Raw genomic sequence first — 25,853 nt, forward strand, 5'->3', positions numbered from 1 at the left:
TACTCACAGAATCATCGCTTTCAGCCAACGTCCCAGACTCTTCCAGCACCATCCCTGAGGATGTCGTGTCCCACCGGCAGGACAGACCCACCAGAGGTGGCGGTACAGTGAGAAACAGTCAGGAGGGCGTGGCCCTGGGAGTGCTCAACATTGACTCTGGACCCCATGAAATCTCATGGCATCAGGTCAAATATGGGCAATGAAACCTCCTGCTGATTACCACCTACCGTCCTCCCTCAGCTGATGAATCAGTCCTCCTCCATGTTCAACACCACTTGGAGGAAGCACTGAGGGTAGCAAGGGCACACAATGTACTCTGGGTGTTGGACTTCAATGTCCATCACCAAGAGTGGCTCGGTTGCACCACTACTGACCGAGCTGGCCGAGTCCTGAAGGACGTACCTGCTGGACTGGGCCTGCGGCAGGTGGTGAGCGAACCAACACGACGGAAAAAATTACTTGACCTCGTCCTCACCAATCTACCTGTCGCAAATGCATCTGTCCAGGACAGTATTGGTAGGAGTGACCACCGCACAGTCCTCGTGGAGATGAAGTCCCGTCTTCGCACTGAGGACACCATCCAACGTGTTGTGTGGCACTACCACCGTGCTAAATGGGATAGATTCAGAACAGATGTGTCAGCTCAAAATTGGGCATCCATGAGGCGCTGTGAGCTATCAGCAGCAGCAGAATTGTATTCCAGCACAATCTGTAACCTCATGGCCCGGCATATACCTCACCCTACCATTACCAAAAAGCCTGGGGATCAACCCTGGTTCAATGAGGAGTGTAGAAGAGCATGCCAGGAGCAGCACCAGGCGGACCTAAAAATGAGGTGCCAACCTGCTGAAGCTACAACTCAGGACTACATGCATGCAAAACAGCGGAAGCAACATGCTACAGACAGAGCTAAGCCATCCCACAACCAACGGATCAGATCAAAGCTCTGCAGTCCTGCCACATCCAGTCGTGAATGGTGGTGGACAATTAAACAACTAACGGGAGGAGGAGGCTCTGCAAACATCCCCATCCTCAATGATGGGGGAGTCCAGCACGTGAGTGCAAAAGACAAGGCTGAAGCGTTTGCAACCATCTTCAGCCAGAAGTGCCGAGTAGATGATCCATCTCGGCCTCCTCCCGATATCACCACCACCACGGAAGCCAGTCTTCGGCCAATTCGATTCACTCCACGTGATGTCAAGAAACGGCTGAGTGCACTGGATACTGGAAAGGCTATGGGCCCCGACAACATCCCAGCTGTAGTGCTGAAGACTTGTGCTCCAGAACTAGCTGCACCTCTAGCCAAGCTGTTCCAGTACAGCTACAACGCTGGCATCTACCCGACAATGTGGAAAATTGCCCATGTATGTCCTGTCCACAAAAATCATGACAAATCCAAACCAGCCAATTACCGCCCCATCAGTCTACTCTCAATCATCAGCAAAGTGATGGAAGGTGTCGTCGACAGTGCTATCAAGCGGCATTTACTCACCAATAACCTGCTCACCGAAGCTCAGTTTGGGTTCCGCCAGGACCACTCGGCTCCAGACCTCATTACAGCCTTGGTCCAAACATGGACAAAAGAGCTGAATTCCAGAGGTGAGGTGAGAGTGACTGCCCTTTACATCAAGGCAGCATTTGACCGAGTGTGGCACCAAGGAGCCCGAGTAAAATTGAAGTCAATGGGAATCAGGGGGAAAACTCTCCAGTGGCTGGTGTCATACCGAGCACAAAGGAAGATGGTAGTGGTTGTTGGAGGCCAATCATCTCAGCCCAAGGACATTGCTGCAGGAGTACCTCAGGGCAGTGTCCTCGGCCCAACCATCTTCAGCTGCTTCATCAATGACCTTCCCTCCATCATAAGGTCAGAAATGGGGATGTTCGCTGATGACAGCACAGTGTTCAGTTCCATTCGCAACCCCTCAAATAATGAAGCAGTCCGAGCCCGCATGCAGCAAGACCTGGACAACATCCAGGCTTGGGCTGATAAGTGGCAAGTAACATTCGCGCCAGATAAGTGCCAGGAAATGGCCATCTCCGACAAGAGACAGTCTGACGACCTCCCCTTGACATTCAACGGCATTACCATCGACGAATCCCCCACCATCAGCATCCGGGTGGCCACCATTGAACATAAACTTAACTGGACCAGCCATACAAATACTGTGGCTACGAGAGCAGACCAGAGGCTGGGGATTCTGCGGCGAGTGACTCACCTCCTGACTCCCCAAAGCCTTTCCACCATCTACAAGGCACAAGTCAGGAGTGTGATGGAATACTCTCCACTTGCTTGGATGAGTGCAGCTCCAACAACACTGAAGAAGCTCGACACCATCCAAGATAAAGCAGCACGCTTGATTGGCACCCCATCCAACACCCTAAACATTCACTCCCTTCATCACCGGCTCACTGTAGCTGCAGTGTGTACTATCCACAGGATGCACTGCACCAACTCGTCAAGGCTTCTTCGACAGCACCTCCAAAACCCGCGACCTCTACCACCTAGAAGGACAAGAGTAGAAGGCACATGGGAGCAACACCACCTGCACGTTCCCGTCCAAGTCACACACCATCCCGACTTGGAAATATATCGCCGTTCCTTCATCGTCGCTGGGTCAAAATCCTGGAACTCGCTTCCTAACAGCAGTGTGGGAGAACCTTCACCACACGGACTGCAGCGGTTCAAGATGGCGGCTCACCACCACCTTCTCAAGGGCAATTAGGGATGGGCAATAAATGCTGGCCTCGCCAGCGACGCCCACATCCTTTGAACGAATTAAAAAAAACATTTTAAATTAATAGATTCTGCCCTTGTTATGATGCAATACTTTGATATTTTATTATTGACGATTAAATAGCAAAACGTGCAGCGATTTGAGAAGCAACAACGTGGAACTGTTTGGAGCATCAGAATTTTCTCTGCAGCATCGACTGACAACCTGGGTGATGGAAACCTGAGGCGGTACAGCGCCAATACTGGCCAGACGGTGTACTTACAAGTGACTAATGACAGAAGGAGCTTCCTTGAAAACTTGCATTCTTTGAGGGAACATGATAACAGAACAGTGTGGCAAAGAAGTGACAACGGGAAGGTATGATTTAATTAGGAAGCGCACACAGATGAAAGGCTTTTAATATATACCTAGATGTCAAAAGACAGGGGTTTGTGATTTAAAAGCAGAACTGCCATAGGTAGCAGAATAATGAAGCAGACTTGATGGGTGAACTGAAGTACCCTTTCTCCTCTTATTGCAATCTTCTACAAATGTAACCATGAACTCCTGCAGTGTCCCTCAGCAGAAGCCATCACTGATCGACAAATGTAACCATTGCACTGTGTTGTCTTCACCGATAGGGGCAGCATTTCTCCCTCAATTGAATTAATGGCATTCACACAGTGCAACAAACACGGATCCCAGCAGTCAGGAAATGATCACGGGGATGGTTCCTGCAAACGAGACATCGGGATCTTTCTCTGTGGCATTTTATGGACACAATTCGTTTAGGTGGAGCGCATTCAACATAAGAACAAATCAAACACAAGCAGATGTTCTATTTTCCAATGGGAAGGTTTTATATTGTTCTTGTTTTATTAACATTTTCATAATATTGGTGAACTTTTTACTGCAATACCTGTGCAACTGTTCATTTTATAACAAGTTGCTTGTCTAAAGTATTAAATATAGCAAACAGCTTTAAACTAACATTGTGTTAATATGTGTTTCAGGGAATACTTTACAAATGCTGTTTGGATTTCAGACAACAGGTGGACAGTTTTCATTTCTTCTCGTCATTGACATTAATATAAGGATTACAACATTAGGATATTTCACCATTGCCTTCAACTCCTCCCTGAATTTAGTCTGAGTGACAGCATAAATACATGTGTTTGTGCAAGAACACAAAAGTTGAAGCATGAATCCAAATTCTTGCAGAATATCCGCCGTGCCAATGGATGCATTGTTATGCATCATAATAATACGCAAGTACATGGAATTCACCAAAAATATCACCCATAACAGGATAAAATTCCCGGATACAACAAACAGTAAAATGATGGATTTCCTTTCTTCTCCATCTCTGGGTCACTGGGAATCTCCCCACTGCTGTAGTCCCGGAGTCTCCTGCGGGCTCTGTTCGACACTAAGATGTGTCTGACGGTTAAAGCATTGAGCAGCAGAATTAGAACAAATGGAACAAATGGGGTAACAATAAAATGAAGAGATTCAAATGCTCCCCATACCCGTGAAAGCAGAGTACTGTCTGTTAGATAACAAAAAAAGAGAACGTTATAGAGTAAATATTTGCTTGTATACATAAAGTACCAGAAAGTGTTCTTCACACAGAGCAGCACACTCACTGTTCCCAGAACCACAGCCGCCGTTATCTCGGTGCAATATTTTGTTTTCAGCTTCTGGCAACAAATGGCCACAAATCGATCAAAGGTGAAAGTGACTGTGAACCAGACAGAACTGTCTGTAGCTGCGTAAAGCAGGACGGCGTGGATATTACACACTTTAAAGTCCAACACGAAAAGGAATTGTGCAGCGTGAGCAAAGGGAATCTGTCTTAGTATCACATCAAAGATAACGACCAGTAGATCGGCCGCTGCCATGGACACCAGGTAACGGGTGACACATTTGGAAAGACCGCACTTTCCTCGAGACAGGATCACAATCATCACTAAGTTCACTGTAAGGAATGTTAAAAATACGAAATTATACTTCAGGCTCCAACAGAAGGGGAGTTCGTTTTATGAAATTAGAAGCATCCGGTTACAGAGTCTAATTATTTCTGCTCGAGTCAGGGTTTACAGTAAAAGCAGTAACAAGTTGTGAAATGAATAACTGAACATGATAAAACTAAATAAGATCAATAACACGACCAACATCAAACAATAACAAAGAATAGTCTTGTGATGGGATATTTCCGGGGGATCTTGTAATTAAAAGCATCTTGTTTTAGCTGGAAGCCAAAATTACTCGCTGTTCCCAGGTTCAGACCGCAGCCTTTGCTGAATTGGCCTTTCACTCGTGCTATGGGTTCGGAAGGGGATGTTCCTTCTGCTCCTAATTACAAAGCGATATTGATCGATTCGGTGAATGGGCAAAACTCTGGCAAATGCAGACAAATGTGAGGTCATCCACTTTGGATCAAAAAATGATAGAACAGGGTCCTTTCTAAATGGTACTCAGTTAAAAACAGTGGATGTCCAAAAGGACTTCGGGGTTCAGAGATCATTGAAGTATCATGAACAGGTGCAGAAATAATCAAGAAGACGAATGGAATGCTGGCCTTTCGATCAATAGGACCAGAGTACAAGGGGACAGAAGTAATGCTGCAGCGATACAAAACCCTGGTTAGACCGCACCTGGAGTACTGTGAGCAGTTCTGGGCAGCGCTCCTTCGGAAGGACATATTTGCCTTGGAGGGAGTGCAGGCATAGGTTTACTAGAATGATACCCGGACTTCAAGGGTTAAGTTACGAGGAGAGATTACACAAATTGGGGTTGTATTCTCCAGAGTTTCGAAGGTTAAGGGGTGATCTGATCGAAGTTTATAAGATCTTAAGAGGCAGTGTCCATAGTCGGCATCATCACCCCACGCAATCTGTTTTCATTTCACTGCCAAACCTGTACACTTTCTGGCAAGTGTAGATTGGCATTAATCAGAACAAAGGAACATAGGAACATAGGAACTGGAGTAGGCCATTCAGAACCTCGTGCCTGTTCCGCCATTTGGTAAGATCATGGTTGATCTATGATCTCACTCCATTTCCCTGCCTTTGGCTCTCATCTCTGAATACCTTTGGTTGCCAAAAAGCTATCGATCTCAGATTTAAATTTAGCAATTGAGCTAGTATCAATTGCAATTTGCGGAAGGGAGTTCTAAACTTCCACCAACCTTTGTGTGTAGAAATGTTTTCTAATCTCACTCCTGAAAGGTCTGACTCCAATTTTTAGACTGTGCCCCCTAATCTGAGAATCCCCAACCAGCGGAACTAGTTTCTCTTTATCCATCCTGTCTGTTCCTCTTAAGATCTTATAAACTTCGATCAGATCACCCCTTAACCTTCGAAACTCTGGAGAATACAACCCCAATTTGTGTAATCTCTCCTCGTAACTTAACCCTTGAAGTCCGGGTATCATTCTAGTAAACCTGTGCCTGCACTCCCTCCAAGGCAAATATGTCCTTCCGAAGGAGCGCTGCCCAGAACTGCTCACAGTACTCCAGGTGCGGTCTAACCAGGGTTTTGTATCGCTGCAGCATTGCTTTAATATCTGGAAACCTGTCGATCTCTGTTTTGAATGTACTCATTGACTGAGACTCCATAGCCCTCTGGGGTAGAGAATTCCAAAGGTTCACCACCCACTGAGTGAAGAAATTTCTCCTCATCTCAGTCCTAAATGGCATACCCCGCATCCTGAGACTGTGACCCCTCGTTCTGGACCCCCAGCCAGCGGCAACATCCTCCCTGCAGCGACCCTGTCAGAATTTTGTATATTTCAATGAGCTCAACTCCCATTCTTCTATACTCTTGAGAATACAGGTCTCGTCTGCTCAATCTCTCCTCATACGACAATCCCTCCATCCCAGGTATCAGTCTGGTGAACTGACGTTGCACTCCCTCTACGGCAAGTATCTCCTTTCTTAGGTAAGGAGAAAAAAAATTGTACACAATACTCCAGGTGTGGTCTCACCAAGGCCCTATATAATTGCAGTAAGACATCTTTATTCTTGTACTCAAAACCTCTTGTAATAAAGGCCAGCATACCATTTGCCTTCCTAATTGATCGCTGCACCTGCATGTTAACTTTCAGTGACTCATGCACAAAGACACCCAAGTATCCTATTTCCTACATGACTGAAGAAATAGAGATTAAAATAAATTTGAAAAAGGAGGCTTATGGCAAATGTAAGGTTCACAATGTAATTGGCAACCAGGCTTAATACAGGAAGGACAGAGGGGATCCAAAAGAGGAATAAAAGGGGCAAAGAGAGAGTATGAGAATAGATTAGCGGTTAACATAACAGGGAATCCAAAAGTCTTTTCTGAACATACAAATAGTAAAAGTGTAGTCAGATCGATCAGGGACAAAAAAGACCATCTTTTTGTGGAGGCAGGGGGCGTGGCAGAGGTATTAAATGATTACTTCGCATTCGTCTTCACGAGCGAAGAGGATGCTGCTACTATAGTAATAGAGGATTAGGGAGCAGTGATATTGGATAGGATACAAATAGATAAAGGGGAGATACTGAAACGATTGGCGGGACTCAAAGTCAAAAAATTGCCCGGTCTGGATGGGATGCACCCTCGGTTTCTGAGGGAAGTTAGGGTGGAAATTGCGGAGGACCTGGCCATAATCATCCTGAGATATGGGGGTGGTGCCAGAGGACTGGAGGATTGCAAATGTTACACGCTTGTTCAAAAAAGGGGAGAGTGATAAACCCGGAAATTACAGGCCAGTCTGTTGTGCTTTCTATGATTTCAGTCAGCCCGAACGTCGATTGTGCGGAAACTGTTAGACTCAATAATCCGGGACAAAATTGGAACAGAGAGCGTTAAGTGAAGTCTTCATAGAGGTGTTCAAACTGCTGAAGGGTTTTGATGGAGTAAATAAGGTGATCAACAAAGGAACCAATGGCGAAATGAGGAAATATTTTTTTTAAGCAGCGAGTTGCAATGATCTGGAATTCACTGCATGAAAGAGCGGTGGAAGCAGATACACTAAAAACTTTCAAAAAGGAATTGGTTAAATCCTTCAAAGAAAATTAAAAGGCGATGGGGAAACAGCAGAGGAATAGAACTAATTGGACAGCTCTTTCAAAGATCTCGCACAGGCACGATGAACGAATGGCCTGCTCTGATGCTATGATACCATGATATTGTGAAAACGATATGGAGGCACTGGAAATGGTACCTTTTTCTTGAATTGCTGCATGGTGAAAATACTTCCATCATGCTGTGATGTAGAGAGTGACGATTAAGGCGCGGTGATTATATATCCAAGTCAGGATGGTGTATTACATGGAGGGAACTTTGAGGTGATTCACCTTCTGCCCTTCTCCTTCTGCTGGTGGAGGCCGCGCGTTTGGGCGGTGCTGTTGAAGAAGCCTTGGCGAGTTGTTGGAGTGCATCCTGTAGATAGTCCACATTGTACGGCTGGTGGAGGGAGTGGATGTTTCTACTGTACAAACACTGCTCTATTTATATTGTGCAAACACTGCTCTATTTATATTGTAGAAACTTTGTTCTATTTATATTGTGCAAACACTGCTCTATTTATATTGTGCAAACACTGCTCTATTTATATTGTACAAACACTGCTCTATTTATATTGTACAAACACTGCTCTATTTATATTGTAGAAACTTTGTTCTATTTACATTGTATCAACAATGTTCTACTTATAATGTATAAACGCCGCTCCATTTATGTTGTTTAAACACCGCTCCATTTATATTGTACAAACACTGCTCTTTCTATTTTGTGTAAAGACTGCTCTGTTTATATTTTACAAACACTGCTCTATTTATATTGTATAAACACTGATCTATTTATATTGTATAAAGACTGCTCTATATATATTTTATGAACACCGCTCTATTCATATTGCATAAACACAGCTCAATTTATATTGCACAAGCACTGCTCTATTTATATTGTACAAGCAGGCTCTCTTTACATTATACAAGCACTCCTCTGTTTATATTTTTCAAACACTGCTCTGTTTATATTGTAAAAACACTGCCCTATTTATATTGTATGTAAAACATAAATAGAGCCGTGTTTGTATCGTATAAATCGAGCAGTGTTTATACAATATAAATAGAGCAGAGTTTGTACAAAATAAAGAGAGCAGTGTTCGTACAATATAAATAGAGCAGTGTTTAATGAACATAAATTGAGCAGTGTTTATACAATATAAATAAATCAGTGTTTGTACAATATAAATAGAGCAGTGTTCATCCAATATAAATGGAACAATGTTTGTACAATAGAAATAGAGCAATGTTTGTACAATGTGAATAGAGCAATGTTTGTACAAGTAAAATGGAGCAGTTTGTGTCGAATATAAATTGAGCAATGTTTATGCAATATAAATTGAGCAGTGTTTATACAATATAAATTGAGCAGTGTTTATACAATATAAATTGAGCAGTGTTTTTACAATAGAAATAGAGCAGTGTTTGCATCATATAAATAGACAAATGTTTGTACAACATAAAAAGAGCAGTGTTTGTTCAATATAAATAGAGGAGTGTTTGCACAATATGAATTTGGATGAGAATTTAGGAGGCATGGTTAGTAAGTTTGCAGATGACACCAAGATTGGTGGCATTGTGGACAGTGAAGAAGGTTATCTAGGATTGCAACGGGATCTTGATAAATTGGGCCAGTGGGCCGATGAATGGCAGATGGAGTTTAATTTAGATAAATGTGAGGTGATGCATTTTGGTAGATCGAATCGGGCCAGGACCTACTCCGTTAATGGTAGGGCGTCGGGGAGAGTTATAGAACAAAGAGATCTAGGAGTACAGATTCATAGCTCCTTGAAAGTGGAGTCACAGGTGGATAGGGTGGTGAAGAAGGCATTCGGCATGCTTGGTTTCATTGGTCAGAACATTGAATGCAGGAGTTGAGATGTCTTGTTGAAGTTGTACAGGGCATTGGTGAGGCCACACTTGGAGTACTGTGTACAGTTCTGGTCACCCTATTATAGAAAGGATATTATTAAACTAGAAAGAGTGCAGAAAAGATTTACTAGGATGCTACCGGGACTTGATGGTTTGACTTACAGGGAGAGGTTAGACAGACTGGGACTTTATTCCCTGGAGAGTAGGAGGTTAAGGGGTGATCTTATAGAAGTCTATAAAATAATGAGGGGCAGAGATAAGGTCGATAGTCAAAATCTTTTCCCAAAGGTAGGGGAGTCTATAACGAGGGGGCACAGATTTAAGGTGAGAGGGGAGAGATACAAAAGGATCCAGAGGGGCAATTTTTTCACTCAAAGGGTGGTGAGTGTCTGGGACGAGCTGCCAGAGGCAGTAGTAGAGGCGGGTACAATTTTGTCTTTTAAAAAGCATTTGGACAGTTACATGGGGAAGATGGGTATCGAGGGATATGGGCCAAGTGCAGGCAATTGGGACTAGCTTAGTGGTATAAACTGGGCGACATGGACATGTTGGGCCGAAGGGCCTGTTTCCATGTTGTAACTTCTATGATTCTGTGATTCTATGAATAGAGCAGTATTTAAATGCCTGTAGATCCTGTCTCTCAGAACACCCTCTCACAACTTACCCACTACAGATGTCAGGCTCACCGTTCTGCAGTTACCAGGCTTTTTCCTGCCGCCCTTCTTAAGCAAATGCACAACATTTGCTACCCTCCAATCTTCAGGCACCACACCTGTCGTTGTCGATGATTGAAATATCTCTGCTAGGAGAGCCGCAATTTCCTCCCTAACCTCCCATAACGTCCTGGGATACATTTCATCAGGTTCCGGAGATTTATCTACCTTGATGCGCGTTAAGACTTCCAGCACCTCCCGCTCTGTAATATGTACACTCCTAAAGACATCACTATTTATTTCCCCAAGTTCCCTAACATCCATGCCTTTCTCAACCGTAAATACCGATGTGAAATATTCATTTAGGATCTCACCCATCTCTTGTGGTTCCGCACATAGATGACCTTGTTGATCCTTAAGTGGCCCTACTCTCTCCCCAGTTACTCATTTGCCCTTTATGTATTTGTAGAAGCTCTTTGGATTCTCCTTTGCCTTATCTGCCAAAGCAATCTCATGTCCCCTTTTTTCACTCCTGATTTCTCTCTTAACTCTACTCCGGCGATCTCTGTACTCTTCAAGGGATCCACTTGATCCCAGCTGCCTATGCATGTCATTTGCCTCCTTCTTATTTTTGACTAGTGCCTCAATCTCCCGAGTCATCCAAGGTTCCCTACTTCTACCAGCCTTGCCCTTCACTTTATAAGGAATGTGCTTACCCTGAACCCTGGTTAACACACACTTTTGAAAGCCTCCCACTTACCAGACGTCCCTTTGCCTGCCAACAGACTCTCCCAATCAACTTCTGAAAGTTCCTGTCTGATACCATCAAAATTGGCCTTTCCCCAATTCAGAATTTTAACTTTTGGGCCAGACCTATCATTCTCCATAGCTATCTTAAAACTAATGGAATTATGATCACTGGTCCCGAAGTGTTCCCTCACTAACACTTCTGTCACCTGCCCTTCCTTATTTCACAAGAGAAGGTCAAGTTTTGCCCCCTCTCTCGTCGGGCCATCCACGGACTGAATGAGAAATTCCTCCTGAATACACTCAACAAATTTCTCCCCATCCAAGCCCCTAATACTATGGCTGTCCCAGTCAATGTTGGGAAAGTTAAAGTCTCCAATTATTACCACCCTATTTTTCTTGCAGCTGTCTGTAATCTCCTTAGATATTTGCTCCTCAATTTCCCGTTGACTATTTGGGGGTCTGCAGTACAATCCTATCAAAGTGATCTCTCCCTTCTTATTTTTCAGTTCTACCCAGATAGACTCAGTGGGCGAACCCTCGGATATATCACCTCTCACTACTGCCGTGGTGTTCTCCCTAATCAAGAACGCAACTCCCCCTCCTCTCATACCTCCTGCTCTATCTTTCCTATAGCATCTGTACCCTGGAACATTGAGCTGCCAGTCCTGCCCCTCCCTTTGCCATGTTTCAGTAATAGCTATAACATCCCAGTCCCATGTACCCAACCATGCCCTGAGTTCTTCTGCCTTGCGCATCAGACTTATTGCATTGAAATAAATGCAGTTTAATCTGGACATCCCTTGGTCTTTGCCCTGCTTTCTCAGACCATCTGTCCTGTCATGTTTTGACACTCTCCCTTTCTGCCTTTTGTTTCTGTCTCCACTTTACTTCCCACTGACTTCCTGCATCGGTTCCCATCCCCCTGCCACATTAGTTCAAACCCTCCCCAACAGCACTGGCAAACACTCCCCCTAGGACATTGTTTCCAGTCCTGCCCAGATGCAGACCGTCCAATTTGTACTGGTCCCACCTCCCCCAGAACCAGTTCCAATGGCCCAGGAATTTGAATCCCTCCCTCTTGCACCATCTCTCAAGCCACGTATTCATCCTAGCAATCCTGTCATTCCTACTCTGACTAGCCCGTGGCACCATAGCAACCCTGAGATTACTACCTTTGAGGTCCTACTTTTTAGTTTAACTCCTAACTCCCTAAATTCATCTTGTAGGACCTCATCCCGTTTTTTACCTTTATCGTTGGTACCTGTATGCACCACGGCAACTGGCTTTTCACCCTCCCCCTCCAGAATGTCCTGCAGCCGCTCCGAGACATCCCTGACCCTTGCACCAGGGAGGCAACATACCATCCTGGAGTCTCGGTTGCGTCCGCAGAAACGCCTGTCTGTTCTCCTTACAATCGAGTCCCCTATCACTATAGCTCTGCCACTCTTTCTCCTGCCCTCCTGTGCAGCAGAGCCAGCCACGGTGCCATGAACCTGGCCGCTGTCACCTTCCCCCGGTGAGCCATCTCCCCCAACAGTATCCAAAACGGTATACCTGTTTTGGAGGGAGATGACCGCAGGGGATCCCTGCACTGCCTTCCTACTCTTCCTCTGTCTGTTGGTCACCCATTCACTATCCACGACGTCCTCAGCATCGCGGATGCCCCAAAGTGAGTCCATTCGCAGCTCCAGAGCCGTCAAGCGGTCAAACAGTAGCTGCAGCTGGACACACTTCCCGCAGGTGAAGGAACCAGGGACACAGGAAGGATCCCTGAATTCCCACATCCCACAAGAGGAACATGACACGGGTCTGGGATCTCCTGCCATGACTTAACCCTTAAGTTAGCTTAACAACAACTACAATGTCAAGAAAAAAAAAGGAAAGAAAAACTACTTCCCAGTCACCAGCCAATCACTTACCTGTTGGCTGTGACTTCGTGCCTCCAGCAGCTGCAGTAGCTCGATCCTCCGCCGAGTCAACTTGCTTGCCCTCCTCACAGTGCCTCCCTTTTTTTTGGCTGGAGGACGAGGGTCGGAGGGAGGGAAACACAAGTGTAGTGTTTCGGGTTTAACTGCTCCTCGACACCAGTTCTTCTGCAACCCACTGTTCAGTGGAGGTGGCTGAGCCGACTTCTCCCAGAATGCCCCTCTGTCTCCTGTGCTGGATGCTTTTCCTCCTGGTCGTCACTGAAGGGCTTCACAGAACCACTGGTATCTTTATATTGTACAAACTTTGCTCAATTTATCTTGTACAAACACTGCTCTATTTATATTGTACAAACACTGCTCTATCTTTATTGAAGAAACACTGATCTATTTATATTGTACAAATACTGCTCCATTTATATTCTAGAAACAATAGTATATTTATATTGTACAAACACTGTTCAATTTATAATCTACAAACGCTGCTCTATTTATATTGTAGAAACATTTTTCGATTTATATTGTACAAACACTGATCTATTTATATTGTATAAATATTGCACAATTTGTATTGTACAAACACTGCTATAATGATATTGAACAAACACAGCTCTATTTATATTGCAGAAACGTCGAACTATTTATATTGTATCTACACTGCTCTATTTATATTGTGCAAACGCTGCTCTATTTATATTGGAGAAACATTGCTCTATTTATATTGAACAAACACTGCTCCATTTATATTGTAGACACACTGCTCTATTTAAGTGGTACAAACACTGCTCTATTTATATTGCAGAAGCACTGGTCTATTTATATTGTAAAAACATTGCTCAGTTTATATTGTACAAACACTGCTCTATTTGTATTGTACATACACTGCTTCATTTATTTTGTACAAACATTGATCAATTTATATTGGAGAAACACTGGTATATTTTTATTGTACAAACTTTGATCAATTTATCTTGTATAAACACTGCTCTATTTATATTGTATAAACACTGCTCTATTTATATTGGAGAAACACTGGTATATTTATATTGTACAAACTCTGCTCAATTTATCTTGTAAAAATACTGCTCTATTTACATTGTACAAACACTGCTCTATTTATATTGTATAAACACTACTCTATTTATATTGGAGAAACACTGGTATATTTATATTGTACAAACTCTGCTCAATTTATCTTGTAAAAATACTGCTCTATTTACATTGTACAAACACTGCTCTACTTATATTGTAGAAACACTGCTCTATTTAAATTGTACAAACACTGTTCTATTTTTATTGAAGAAAAGCTGCTCTATTTATATTGCACAAATACTGCTCTTTTGGTATTCTTGAATCAATGGTCTATTTATGTTGTACAAACAATGCTCTATTTATATTTCATAAACTCAGCTCTATTTATGGTGCAGAAACGCTGGTCAATTCATATTGTACAAAAACTGTGCTATTTGTGTTGTACAAACACTGCTCTGTTTGTATTGTACAAATACTGCTTCATTTATTTTGTACAAACATTGCTCAATTTATACTGTAGAAACACTGGTATATTTATATTGGACAAACTTTGCTCAATTTATCTTGTACAAACACTGCTCCATTTATATTGTACAAAAACTGCTCGATTTATATTGTACAAACTCTGCTGTATTTATATGGGACAAATATTGCTCTATTTATTTTGGGGAAACACTGCTCTCGTTATTTTGTACAAACGCTTTTCTGTTTATATTGTAGAAACACTGCTCTATTGATATTGTACAAACACTGCTCTATTGATATTGTACAAACACTGCTCTATTTATATTGTATAAACACTGCTCCATTTATGTTCTAGAAACAATAGTCTATTTATATTGTACAAACATTGCTCAATATATATTCTAAAAACGCTGCTCTATTGATATTGTAGAAACATTTTTCGATTTATATTGTACAAACACTGATCTATTTATATTGTACAAATATTGCTCAATTTATATTGTACAAACACTGCTATAATGATATTGAACAAACACTGCTCCATTTATATTGTGGGAACACTGCTCTATTTATGTGGTACAAACACTGCTCTGTTTATATTGTATAAACACTGCTCGATTGATATTGTATAAACACTGCTCTATTTATATTGCAGAAGCACTGGTCTATTTATATTGTACAAACATTCCTTTATTTTTTTGTATAAACACTGCTCTAATTATATTGTACAAACTTTGCTCTAGTTATATTGTAACAACATTGCGCTATTTGTATTGTACAAACACTGCTTTATTTACATTGTAGAAACACTGCTCTATTTATAGTGTCAAACCATTGCTCTATTTATATTGTACAAACACTGATCCATTTATGTTGTACAAAAACTGCTCTATTTATATTGTACAAAAACTGCTCTATTTATATTGTACAAACACTGCTCTATTTATAATGTGTACACACTGCTCTATTTATTTTGTACAAACACTTCTCTATTTATATTGTACAAAGATTGCTCAATATATATTCTCCATGGAAAATCGACAAACACTGCCCATTTTAACTTCTACAAACACTGCTCTATTGATATTGTACAATCATTTCTGCATTTATATTGTACAAACGCTGCTCTATTGATATTGTACAAACGCTGCTCTATTGATATTGTACAAACGCTGCTCTATTTATTTTGTACAAACGCTGCTCTATTTATATTGTCCAAACATTTTTCCATTTATATTGTGCAAACACTGCCCTCTTTATATTGTAGAAACATTGATCTATTTACATTGTGCAAACATTGCTCTCTTTTTTAATTAGCAAACACTGCTCTAATTATATTATACAAACATTTCACTGTTTATATTGTACAAACATTGCTCTATTTATATTGTACAAACACTGCTCGAATTATATTCTAAATACACTGCTCTATTTACATTGTACAAACACTGCTCTATTTATATTATATAAACATTGCCCTATTTACATATATATATATATATTGATTCGTTCACGGGATGTGGGCGTCGCTGGCAAGGCCGGCATTTATTGCCCATCCCTAATTGCCCTCGAGAAGGTGGTGGTGAGCCGCCTTCTTGAACCGCTGCAGTCCGTGTGGTGACGGTTCTCCCACAGTGCTGTTAGGAAGGGAGTTCCAGGATTTTGACCCAGCGACAATGAAGGAACGGCGATATATATCCAAGTTATATTGTATGAACATTGCCCTATTTATATTGTATAAACACTGCTCTATTTATATTGTACAAACATTGCTCTATTCCTGCTCTACAAACATCGCTCCATTGACAGTGTCCAAACGCTGCTCTATTTATATTGTACAAACACTGCTCTATTTATATTGTACAAACACTGCTCTATTTGTTTTGTACAAACACTCCTCTATTTCGTTTGTACAAACATTGCTCTATTTATATTGTCCAAACGCTGCTCTATTTATATTGTACAAAGGCTGCTCTATTTATATTGAACAAACACTCCTCTATTTAGTTTGTACAAGCATTGCTCTATTTATATTGGACAGTTTTTGTGACTGGAAGCCTGTGGCCAGTGGGGTACCACAGGGATCGGTGCTGGGTCCCTTGCTGTTTGTGGTCTACATTAATGACTTGGATATGAATGTAAAAGGTATGATCAGTAAGTTCGCTGATGATACAAAAATTGGTAGGGTGGTAAATAGCGAGGAGGATAGCCTCAGTCTGCAGGACGATACAGATGGGTTGGTCAGATGGGCGGAACAGTGGCAAATGGAATTTAACCCGGAAAAGTGCGAGGTGATGCACTTTGGAGGGACTAACAAGGCAAGGGAATACACAATGAATGGGAGGACCCTAGGCAAGCCAGAGGGTCAGAGGGATCTTGGTGTGCAAGTTCACAGATCGCTGAAGGCGGCGGAACAGGTAGATAAGGTGGTAAAGAAGGCATATGGGATACTTGCCTTTATTAGCCGAGGCATAGAATATAAGAGCAAGGAGGTTATGATGGAGCTGTATAAAACACTGGTTAGGCCACAGCTGGAGTACTGTGTGCAGTTCTGGTCACCACACTACAGGAAGGATGTGATCGCTTTGGAGAGGGTGCAGAGGAGATTCACCAGGATTTTATCAGGGCTGGAGCGCTTCAGCTATGAAGAGAGACTTGGAAGATTGGGTTTGTTTTCCTTGGAGCAGAGGAGGCTGAGGGGGGACATGATTGAGGTGTACAAAATTATGAGGGGCATAGATAGGATGGATACTAAGGAGCTTTTTCCCTTCGTTGAGGGTTCTATATCAAGGGGACATAGATTCAAGGTAAAAGGCGGGAGGTGTAGAGGGGATTTGAGAAAGAACTTTTTCACCCAGAGGGTGGTTGGAATCTAGAACTCACTGCCTGAAAGGGTTGTGGAGGCAGGAACCCTCACAACATTCAAGAAGCATTTGGATGAGCACTTGAACTGCCAGAGCATACAAGGCTACGGACCAAATGCTGGAATATGGGATTAGAGTAGAAGGGCTTGATGGCCGGCGCGGACACGATGGGCCGAAGGGCCTCTATCCGTGCTGTATAACTCTATGACTCTATGACTCTAAACACTGCTCTATTTATATTCTACAAACACTGCTCTATTTGTATTGTACAAACACTGATTTAATTGGGAAGTGCTCCCAGATGAAAGGCTTTAAAGACAGGGTTTTGGGATTTAAAAGAAGAGCTGCCATTGGGAGCAGAATAATAAAGCAGACTTGATTGGTGAACTGAACTTGCCTTTCTCCTCGGATTGCAATCTTCTCCAAATGTCACCTTCAACTCCTGCAGTGTCCCTCGGGAGAAGCCAACACTGATCTCCAAAAGTAACCATTGCACTGTGTTGTCGTCACCGATCGGGGCAGCATTGCTCCCTCAATTGAATTAATGCCATCCACACAGTGCAACAAACATGGATCCCAGCGGTCAGTAAATGATCACGGGGATGGTTCCTGCAAACGAGACATCGGCATCTTTCTCTGTGGCATTTTATGGACACAATTCGTTTAGGTGGAGCGCATTCAACATAAGAACAAATAAAACACAAGCAGATGTTCTATTTTCCAATGGGAAGGTTTGATAATGTTCTTGTTTTATTGACGTTTTCAAAATGTTGGTCAACTTTTGAGTGCAATATCTGTGCAACTGTTCATTTTATAACTAGTTGCTTGCCTAAAGTATAAAATATAACAAACAGCTTTAAACTAAACTAACACTGGATTAATATGTGTTTCAGGGAATACTTTACAAATTCTGTTTGGATTTCAGACAACAGGTGGACGGTTTTCATTTCATCTCGTCATTGACATTAATTTAAGAATTATAGTATAAGGATATTTCACCATTGCCTTCAACTCCTCCCTGAATTTAGTCTGAGTGACTGCATAAATATATGTGTTTGTGCAAGAACACAAAAGTTGAAGCATGAATCCAAATTCTTGCAGAATATCCGCCGTGCCAATGGATGCATTGTTATGCATTGCAATAATTCGCAAGTATATGGAATTCACCAAAAATATCACCCATAACAGGATAAAATTCCCCGATATAACAAACAGTGAAATGATGGATTTCCTTCTCTTCTCCATCTCTGGGTCACTGGGACTCTCCCCACTGTTGTGGTCCCGGAGTCTCCTGCGGGCTCTGTTCGACACTAAGATGTGTCTGACGGTTAAAGCATTGAGCAGCAGAATCAGAACAAATGGAACAAATGGGGTCACAATATAATGAAGAGATTCAAATGCTCCCCATGTCCGTGAAAGCACTGCACTGTCTGTTACATAACAAAACCAGGGAATGTTAACAAGTGTATATTTACTTGTATACATAAAGTACCAGAATATGTTATTCACACAGAACAGCACACTCACTGTTCCCAGAACCACAGCCGCCGTTTTCTCGGTGCAATATTTTGTTTTCAGCTCCTGGCAACAAATGGCTACAAATCGATCAAAGGTGAAAGTGACTGTAAACCAGACAGAACAGTCTGTCGCTGCGTAAAGCAGGACGGCGTGGATATTACACACTTTAAAATCCCACAGAAAAAGGAATTGTGCAGCGTAAGCAATGGGAATCTGTCTTAGTATCACGTCAATGATAACGACCAGTAGATCGGCCGCTGCCATGGACACCAGGTAACGGGTGACACATTTGGAAAGACCGCACCTTCCTCGAGACAGGATCACAATCGTCACTGAGTTCACTGTAAGGAATGTTAAAAATACGAAATTATACTTCAGGATCCAACAGAAGGGGAGTTCGTTCTGAAATTAAAAGCATCCGGTTACAGAGTCTAATTATTTCTGCTCGAGACAGGGTTTACATTAAAAGCAGTAACAAGTTGTGAAATGAATAACTGAACGTGATGAAACTAAATACGATCAATAACACGATCTACAGCAAACAATAACAAAGAATAGAGAGAAACTATTTCCGCTGTTTGGGGATTCTCGGAGGAGGGGGCACATTCTAAAAATTAGAGCCAGACCTTTCAGGAGTGAGATGAGAAAACAATTCTACACTCAAAGGGTGGTAGAACTTTCAAACTTTCTTCTGCAAACGCAATTAATGGTCGTTCAATTGCTAAATTTAAATCTGAGATCGATAGATTTTTGTCAACCGAAGGTGTTAAGGGATATGGAGTTAGATCACAGATCAGCTATGATCTTATCAAAAGGCGGAGCAGGCACGAGGGGCTGAATGCCCTTCTCCTGTTCCGATGTTCCTATGTTCTGATTAATGCCAATCTACTCTTGCCAGAAAGTGTATAGGTTTGGAAGTGAAATGAAAACAGGTTGCGCGGGGTTATCATGCCTACTATGGACTCTGTCTCGGTTCACTCGGTGGGGTTCCCAGAAGAGGTTTATACACATTAGATTTAGGTACAAAAGATCAGTGTTGACAGTAAATGGGGAGAGAAAAGAGGGAGACAACATAGCAACAGGAGTAGGTTGTTTCGTCCTTCGACAATGGCTTCGGCCTTCCCAATATTTAGTCGGAGGACGTCGGACAAGCAGTGTGATAAATGAGGGACGGTGGAGAGGCCGAGGGACGTGGTGGTGAGGTGGAGCTGGGCGATTTAAGCGTACATGTGGAACCCGACGTTTTATGTTCGGATGATGTTGACAAAGGGCAGGATGTAGATGAGAAATAGGAGGGGGCCAAGGATAGATCATTGGGGGACTCCAGAGTTTACGTTGCTGGAGTGGGAACAGAAGCCATTGCAGGTGATTCTCTGGCAGAGACTGGATAGTTAAGAATGGAACCAGGCGAGCGCAGTCCCACCAAGCTCGACGGTGGAGGAGAGGCATTGGAGGAGAAATGTGTGGCCAACCGTGTCAAAGGTTGCAGACAGGTTGATAAGGATGAGGAGGGATAGTTTACGACGGTCACATTCACACAGGATGTCATTTGTGACTTTGATAAGGGCCATTTTACGACTGTAGTTGAGGCGGTGGTGGGGTTGGGTGGTGGGGAGGCTGAGGGAGGAGGAGGGAAACATTATTGGAGGGATTCGATCATGGAATTGATGAAAAGATGGGCACGGATTTGGCGACAAGTTCAAGGACTTTGGAGAGGAAAGGATTTCAGGGAGTTCCAGCGGATATTAGAACGTGATCATCGCCTCAGGATATGGAATAGGGGTGAGATAAACGATGCTGCGACCCCGAGAGGGAGTGAGGAAAAGCAGTGGGTCGGATGTTCAGGTCTTGGATCTGCGCTTGGACCAATGGAAGTGGAGGGAGAAGGACGGAAATTCATTAAATGGAAATCAGCATCACAATTAATTGCATAAAAACATTCGGTAATTGGTTTCACTCAGGGTCAGTTCGGCTCGAGTTGAGTCAGAAGGTGATGAGTACAAACCGCACTCCAGTACTGATGGAGCACTGCATTGTCAGAGGCGCCCTCCTTCCGGGCAGTTTGGACTGAGATCCCCTTAGGTTTCGATCATCAATTAGGTTTCCAATTGATGATCGAAATGAAATGGGAGATTATATAAAGTCAGGCTAAGTGTCATTGAGAGACTCCCTGAACTGTATAAGGTCGGCATGGCTTTACATTGATATGTCACAGCAGTGAATGGTATTAAATTTGTTGAAAAAAGATTAATTGACCTTCATACTTGAAAACAAATTGCTCTTGTTATCCTGCCTAAACATGATAATCTAATGGGAAGATTTACGATGGTGGAAAGCCAGATAGTTGAGTGCAGCTGACAGGTATTGTCAAACGTTGCTGTGTATTTATTGGCTATCGGTCAGATTTTTACTGCTCTACAAAGTGAACTGAACGCAGAACAAGGAATAAAAATAACTTCCTGAAAACACATTTCTGATCGAATGGAAATGCACAGTTCTGGCACCAGGCTGGAACAAAGAGTAATATTGCGTGTGTTCGAGAATCAGAGAACATTTAACACTCAAAGGTTGCTGCACAGAAAGCTTGTCACACTCCCCCGCCCTATCCCCGTAGCCCTACATTTTTTTCTTCCTTTCAAGTTTTATCCAGTTCCCTTTTGAAGGCCATGATTGAATCAGCCTCCACCACCCCCTCGGGCAGTGCATTCCAGATCCGAACCACTCGCCGTGTAAATAATTGTTTCCTCATTTTACCTTTGGTTCTTTTCCCAATCACCTTAAATCTATGCCCTCTGGTCCTTGACCCTTCCACCAATGGGAACAGTTTCTCTCTATTCACTCTGTCTGGACCGTTCATGATTTTGAACACCTCGACCAAATCTCTTCCCAAACATCTAGGTTTCGAAGAGAACAATCCCAGCTTCTCCAGTCTATCCACGTAACTAAAGTCCCTCATCCCTGGAATCATTCTAGTACATCTCTTCTGCACCCTCTCTCAGGGTTCACATTTTTCCTGAAGAAGCCAGAACTGAACACAATACGCCAGTTGTGGACGAACTGGTGTTTTACAAAGGTTCATCATGACTTCCATACTTTGGTATTCTGTGCCTCAATTTATAAAGCCCACGATCCCATCTGCATTTTAACCACATTCTCAACCTGCGCTGCCACCTTCAACGATTTGTGCACATATACCCCCAGATCTCTCAGTTCGTGCACCCCTTTTAGAGTTGTGCCTTCTGGTTTATATTGTCTCTCTTCATTCTTCCTACTGAAATGTATCACTTCACGTTTTTGTGTTAAATGTCATCTGCCACGTGTCCGCCCATGCCGCCAGCCTGTCTATGTCCTCTTGAAGTTTATCACTATCCTCATCACTGTTTACTCCCATTCCAAATTTTGTGTCATCAGCAAATTTGGAAATTGTGCCCTGTGCACCCAAGTCCAAGTCATCAAGAAAAGCAGTGGTCCCAACACTGACCCCTGGGGAACACCACTGTACACCTTCCGCCAGTCCAAAAAACAACCGTTCACCACAACTCGCTGTACCCTGACCCATAGCCAATTCTGTATCCATATTGCTACTGTCCCCTTCATTCCATAGGCCGCAATCTTGATGATAAACCTAGAGTTCCACACTTTATCAAACGCCTTTTGAAAATCCATATACACCACATCAACTGCATTGCCCTCATCTACCCTATGTGTTACATCATCAGAAAAGTCTATCAGGTTTGCCTTTAACAAATCCGGGCTGGCTTTCCCAAATCAATCCACCCTTGTCAAGTGACTGTTAATTCTGTCCCGGATTATTGTTTCGAAAAGTTTCCCCACCACTGAGGTTAAACTGATTGGCCTGCAGTTGCTGGATTCATCTTTCCACCCTTTTTTAAACAAGGGTGTAACATTTGCAATTCTCCACTCCTCTGGCACCACCCCCGTATCTAAGGATGTTTGGAAGATAATTGCCTGTACCTCTGCAATTTCCAACCTCAGCAACGGAGGATGCATCCCATCCCGACCGTGTGACTTACCGACTTTAAGGACAGCCAACCTTTTTCATACCTCCTCTTTATCATTTTTTAGTTCCTCCAGTATCTCAACTATATCTTCCTTTACTGAGACTCTGGCAGCATCTATTTTCCTTGGTAAATACGAATGCAAAGTACTCATTTAGTACCTCAGCCTTCCCCTCTGCCTCCATGAGTAGATCTCCTTTATGGTCCCGAATCGGCCCCATCCATCTTCTTACTATCCTTTTACTGTTTACATGTTTACTGTTGGCCGCCAGTCTATTCTCACACTCTCTCTTTGCCCCTCTTATTTCCTTTTTCTCTTCCTCTTTGAACTTTCCTTATTCTGCCTGGTTCTCACTTCTGTTATCCTGACATCTGTCATACGCCATTTTTTATGCTTCATCTTACTCACTATCTCTTTTGTCATCCAGGGAGTTCCGGCTTTACTTGCCCTCCCTTTCCCCTCATGGGAATGTGCCTAGAATGTACCTGAAACATCTCTTCCTTAAAGGCTGCCCACTGTTCAATTACAGTTTTGCCTGCCAATCTTTGATTCCAATTTACCCGGGCAAGATCTGTTCTCACCTCATTTAAATTGGCCCTCCTCCAATAGAGTATTTTTACTTTAGTGTGGTCCGGTTCCTTTTTCATAGCTTTTGTAAACCTGATGACCGCTGCTCCGTAAATGCTCCCCCACTGAAACTTGCTCCACTTGGCCCACCTCATGACCTGGAACCAAATCCAGCAATACCTTCTTCCTCATTGGAACGGAAACGTACGCAAGAAAGTTATCCTGAACACATTTCAAAAATTCCTCCCCCTCTGTGCCCCTTGTATTATTTTTGTTATCCCAGTCTTAATTAGGATAGTTGAAATCCCCCGTTATCACTGCTCTATCGCTTTTGCACCTCTCTTTAATTTCCATGCAAATTTGCTCCTCCATGTCCTTCCCACCAGTTGGTGGTCTCAACAATACCCCCAGTAGTTTAATGGCACATCTTTTATTAATGAACTCGAACCAAATAGATTCAACTGAGACCAGTGAATAGACGATTGTGTAACGAACACATCAAGACAAACACGTTACAATATCACACAAGTGATATACAGAATACAATGAACAGCTGGGAATTGTGATTTAAGTCACAAGAACAGTAACAATCAAACATGGTTCAGAGAATTATGACCTGGACAGAATAATTGAAATTACTGTTGGTGATAATGTGGAAAAACCATAATGCTTTTCTTGTCTACCTGCTTTAACAGAGGAGTTCGCCCATTTCATATCAGTGTGTGGGAATCTGGGTTAAAATATCCAACAGCGGCAGATCTTTTGGATGTGCTGAGCTTTTGTGGCCCAACATCACAAACAAAAATAGTGAACCAAAAATTACTTACCGTGAACGCCAGTGACCTGAGACTTTGGCAGGAAACGGGAAACACAGAGCAAAACCAATATAGTTAAACATGGTTCATAGAGTTAAGAGCTGGACTTACTGGGAACACTAATGGCAGCGATGACGGGGTAGTAAATCCTTTGTACATCCCAGATTGCCCATAGCACCCGATGAGATATTATTATATCCCGAGACATGATTCCACTTTTGGTGAGAAAGAATAAATTTTTCGGTACTCGAGGTAATGCTCCCACTGAGACAACGAAATGAGGAATTCAAAGGAGAACTGTATTTATTTTAGAGTAAAAACCCCAGAGGGACGAACATGTTTCCCGGGGGTTGACATTAATTACAGTCGTGAAACAAACAGATCATGTTTATCATTTCATTCCAACACTTCGATCATTAAGAAAATCCATTGAAAGAGTGTGGATTATGTCTGGAGAAAACGTGAACCCCGCAGTCTGAGAGCAGGGACATGAAGTGAGAGCGGATTCATTTACAGAGTGTGGATTATGTCTGCAACATTAGACAATCCTGCAATTTCATAGATTTTGTCCCCTTTTCCTTTATAATTCGATATTTTGAACTGTCTCATTGAACTAATCAATTTTAACTGGATTTCTTATTGAAAAGAAGAAGAGCAGCTGGTTGCTAAGTCGTGCTGTATAAAGTTAAATATAGTGTCACAAAAACAACAGGCTGCTCTGCACGCACACAAACACACACACCTTCCATTCTCGTATATTATACACACTATTCTAACAATAAATATAAGTATAGATATATGGACAGGCATCGAGGCAAATAAACAGATATATAGCAGCACACGATGTCTCTATGTCTATCTATCGTTATAGTTATAGTTAAAATAGTTGTGGAAAAGGACAAGGAAAAATGAAATGTGAAAATACAAAACTGGAGGAGGGCAAATTTCACTGAGTTAAAAAGGGATCTCGCCCAGGTGGATTTGAATCAAAATAATAGAATGCAGATCAGTAATTGAACAATGGGAGGAGTTGGTTCGGGTACAGAGTGGACACATTCCCACGAGGGTGAAAAGGAAGAGCATCCAAAGCGAGAACTTTTAAGAACATAAGAACGTTAGAAATAGGAACAGGAGTAGGCCGTCCGGCCCCTCGAGCCTGCTCCACCATTCGACAAGATCATGGCTGATCTTCTACCTCAACGCCATTTTCATGTACCATCCCCATATCCCTTGATGCCTTTAATATCTGGAAACCTGTCGATCTCTGTTTTGAATGTACTCATTGACTGAGACTCCATAGCCCTCTGGGGTAGAGAATTCCATAGGTTCACCACCCACTGAGTGAAGACATTTCTCCTCATCTCAGTCCGAAATGGCATACCCCGCATCCTGAGACTGTGACCCCTCGTTCTGGACCTCCCAGCCAGCGGCAACATGCTCCCTGCATCGACCCTGTCGGAATTTTGTATATTTCAATGAGCTCAACTCTCATTGTTCTATACTCTAGAGAATACAGGCCTCGTCTGCTCAATCTCTCCTCATACGACAATCCCTCCATCCCAGGTATCAGTCTGGTGAACTGACGTTGCACTCCCTCTACGGCAA

This window comes from Heptranchias perlo, unplaced genomic scaffold, assembly GCF_035084215.1.
Source record: "Heptranchias perlo isolate sHepPer1 unplaced genomic scaffold, sHepPer1.hap1 HAP1_SCAFFOLD_74, whole genome shotgun sequence".
In the NCBI taxonomy this organism is placed as follows: Eukaryota; Metazoa; Chordata; class Chondrichthyes; order Hexanchiformes; family Hexanchidae; genus Heptranchias; species Heptranchias perlo.